This window comes from Mustela nigripes, chromosome 6, assembly GCF_022355385.1.
Source record: "Mustela nigripes isolate SB6536 chromosome 6, MUSNIG.SB6536, whole genome shotgun sequence".
Lineage (NCBI taxonomy): Eukaryota > Metazoa > Chordata > Mammalia > Carnivora > Mustelidae > Mustela > Mustela nigripes.
This window is the reverse complement of record NC_081562.1, coordinates 72,807,432-72,811,897: the sequence shown is the minus strand read 5'-3', so window position 1 is coordinate 72,811,897 and position 4,466 is coordinate 72,807,432.

Sequence of the window (4,466 nt, the reverse complement as noted above, 5' to 3'; positions counted from 1 at the left end):
TATATTTATCTTACTCATGGCTACTTACTAAGTCTATCCATTCTGAGAACTCCTCATGGACAACTTTAATCACAAAAACACTGGTAACTAAACGTTTAAAAGCATTCACAAGAAACTGTTATATTTTCCATAAATTAATTTTGTAACAGAGAGCTTTCCACTAAGATTAGACCAAGGCAGTGGATCTGGTTACTTTAGGAACCTACTAGTTAAATCAAGAAATAAGGAGTGAGGGATGCCTAGGTGGCTCAGTCATTAAGTGTTTGCCCTCTACTTAGGTCATGATCCCAGGTTCCTGGGATGGAGCCCCACAACAGACTTCCTGCTCAGTGGGAAGTTTTCTTCTCCCTCTCCCACTCCCCTTGTTGTGTTCCCTCTCATGGTATCTCTCTCTCTATCAAATAAATAAATAAATAAATAAATAAAATATTAATGAAGGAAGGAAAGAAAGAAAGGAAGGGAGGGAGGGAGGAAGGGAGGGAAAGAGTGTTTCAGGGACCCCTGGGTCGCTCAGCTGGTTAAGTACCCAACTCTTCGTTTTGGCTCAGGTCATGATCTTAGGGTCATGAGACTGGTTGGGCTCTGTGCTTCGAGTCTTCTGGAAATTCTCTCTTCCTCCTTCTTCTTCTACTCCCTACCCCCACCAACTCCTCCACCCCCTGTCTCTCTAGCTCTCTTTCTCTAAAATAAATACATAAAATCTTAAAAAAAGAGAGAGAGAGAGAAAGAAATTCCTTAAAAAAAAAAAAAAAAAAAAGAACGAGTGATTCAATAATTGTTGATTGGGTAAATGTTGTAACAAGGCCAGACACATACTCTTCCTCTTTGCCTAAACCTGCTTTCTACCTCACCAACTTCCCATTCTTTGTCTCCTGATTTTCAGCTAAGATTAGAACTATTTGTCTCCTTGAAACTAGCCAACTAGAGAGAAAAATGTTTGTTCCAATAACTGACTGAGACTTCCCCTGTTTACAAAACAACCTCCACTGTAAATTACCCCTGCCTATAAAAGTCTAAGGCAATACCACCCCTCTGAGATACTCTGATCTGAATAAAATCAATCTTCTTACTTGTCTGGTTTTTGTCATTGACCACTGCAAATGAATAGTATATATGTCCTACCAGGAAAAGTCACACTTAACCAAGACAGAGACATTTATTCTTAGAAACTTTATTTTCCATACCCATTCATTCTTTTGCAAGATGTAGGAAGCAAAGCATATATTTGCCAGAGCCACCATAAATGATTTATCTTCCCCATAGGGCCTAACAAACCTAGATCACGTAAGGTGCATAAGGAATTGAAAAATTGACTTTAGTCCTTCTGGGAAATATTAATTACATCCTTAGGAATTCATCCAGAGAGATGATCTTATCCAGAATCATTAAAAGGTAGCCAAACTCTTTGTTTAGCTGACTATACTCTCTCGCCTATTAGCTATTGAACTAAGAGCTAGGAGTTGGTGTGTGTAATGAAGCATCTCATAAACTACACACCATTAGATACGAATCAGAAGATCTGAATTATAGTATCAATCCTGGTACTAAAACTTTAGCAAGTAATTTAACCTTTAGGCATTCAATCTTTTCTTTAAAAAGTCCTTTAAAAAGGACTTGAACTAGGTTGCTCCTAGATCTCTTTGCAGTCCCACACAACAACATTATACAATTAACCCATAACTGGCAGAGCACTTGTTTCAAGGAAAACTAGACTCCAGGCTTCAGTCTTTCACATCTGTTAGATCTCTGAGTATGACTTCTTATTTCTAGTCTATTTGCTTTCCCTTTTTTTTTCTCTTTTATTTCCTTTCTCCTTCCTTTCTCTCTGCCTCTGTCTTTCCTCCCTCAATTTCTTCCTTCCCTTTCTTTTCTTCTCTTTTACTTTCCTCTCCTTTCTTTCACCATCATGAAGAAATTCATTATCTTACATAATGGAAAATCCAAATATAGAATATTCTGTCTTTTAACCTAATACAACAAGTACAAAAATTTTTGAGACTCTTTTGGGAAAAAGAAAACTTGATCTTCATTACCCTTAGGATGGCTTCAGTATGGCTTGGGGATTTGGGTGCCTTTGAGAACTACCCTTGGGTAAACACACTAATAATGGTTACTTGTGTCCGCTAAGTTTAGAAGTAGCCATTTAAATAAAGTTGCCACCTGAGTCCTCAGTCTTCTAATCCTCTGGGATTTATTAAGTTCAGTTGTTAGGGACTCTTTAAGTCTTTATGCTTAACCATCTTACTTTACTAAGATCCCACAAGAGAACTCCACTATTTCCAGTCCACTGAATTAATAAAAAACAAACAAGAAAGGAGTGGAATTACTAAAGAAAAAAAAATTATAGAAATTTTTGCAACCCAAGAGAATTTGTTTTATGAACAAGTTAAGTTCTATCAAATTTGGAACCTCATTTACCTCTTCTTGAATCTTTTCTCATATCCAACTTGTCCTTGGTTTACATCAACCCTTACTAACTCTTTACCCCAATAGATAGCCTACAGTCTTTAATCCTGTTCCAGTCCAGGCTTCACACTGCCAACTCACATACCTCATATACATTGTAATATGTGCTGTGGGAGAAAAAAAAATGATATAACCCTGACCTCATGGAGCTTGTAATTTTAGAGGAAGCAAAATAAACAGATATGAGGCTATTATAAATCAGTATAAAGAATTGTTTTAAAAATGAAAACTAATAAAAAAAAAAAAGGAAAATTCCCATCATATGCCATGAGTTCTAAAAGATTTTAAACTGACAGATAGGCAGCATAAAGACAAGGGAATTTGATAAACTGTATATCTTTATATTTGAAGAATTTCCAAGTTAAAAGATAAACTTAAAAACAAAAATTTGAATAACACAACAAAAGCTTAATATCCTTAGCATAAAAAACTGGGTATTAGAAAGTTTTTAGGCTTCTTGAAGAAATATTCAGTTCTATAGTCATGATAACAAGCACTTCTGTTAATCAATTTTCTTTTGTGAAAATTCTTTTGAAAGCCATCAGAGCCAGCCCAATATTCCTGAAAGCCAGCCAGTCACCAAGATATTGAGGAGGAAACAATTTTCTCTATCCTTCAAGATTCATCTGACTGGTCTAAGAATTAAATTAACACAAGACAGGTTAAGAGAATAATAATCATTTTTAAAAGCTCAATTAGGTGCACATGGAGGCCCAGTGGTAAAACTGACACCCAAAGAAATGACCAAGACAGGCAGTTTTTATATGCTTTAGACAAAGAAGCAGAAATCTGTGAGTAATTGATAGGACAAAGAAAATGGTGACCTTTAATTAATAAAGAATTCTAAAGGTGATTCAGGCTAAGACAGTAAATTATTAAAAGTAACAAGGTTCGTCTATATAGGTTTCTTCAACCCTGAAATCCCATCTGTGGTGGTAACTATACTTCTCTCAGTCTCCAGGTAAAGATTGGGATGCCCTTCACATGGGAGAATTATTTCCTGCATTCAGGGAGACAAAGAGTCAAGATGCCCTTCTTGCCCTGGCTGCTTTTCAAGTAATTAAAAATAATCATTATGACATTGTGGCATATTTTGGAGTGGTCTTCCCCAGGCCCCCTCTTACCAGAATAATCCACTCTCTTCTCTTTAACTAGTAGAGGTCACACTTTTAAGGCTGATGTAAACCCATGCTTGCCTCTATAATTAATACAACCACTAGACAAATGCTTCCAAAGAACCTCATTAAATGAGGAGTTTGTTTTCTTCAAGGATACTGTGCCTGGTAGTATTATTTTCTTTTACTTACGTAAAGAAATAAGTAATAAGATCCTGTTTCTCTTCAATTACAGATATTGAGTGGTAATCCTCTCCTTTGATGGAACCAGGTATAAACTAAGCAAATATGCCATTATATGTACAAAGGATATGAGACAATAATTCATGAAGGGGGAAATCCAAATGCCTGCCCCTCCCCAAATTCAACTTTCCAGGTAATCTAAATAAAACATTATACATTTTTTCCCCTGAAAGATTAATGCTGTTAAGTGTTTACTGAAATAAACAAATTTATTTGTTTATTTTTAAAGTAATCTCTACATACAACCTGGGGCTCAAACTCATGACTCTGAGATCAAGAGTTGGATGCTTCACTGACTGAGCCAGCCAGGTACACCTGAAATAAATTTAATGCCTTGAAAATCTTTATTTTACCCTAACTCAAGAATCTTGTTTTTATCTCCACCTCTTCCAGAGAGAGAAAGAGAGAAAGGGAAAAAGAAGAGGAAGGAAAAAGGAAGAGGATGGGAGGAGCGAAAGAAAAAGAAGGAAGTAGGAGGAGATAGGGAGGACAGAAAGGAAAGGAAGAAGAAGAAAGATGAAGGAGAAGAGAAAAGAAGATGCTTTATGAACAAATTTTTGGTGTGGTAATAGGAAATATAAGATACCATCATGTTTTGATGGTTGAATTATATAATCACAGGGATGAGTCAGTCATGGATAG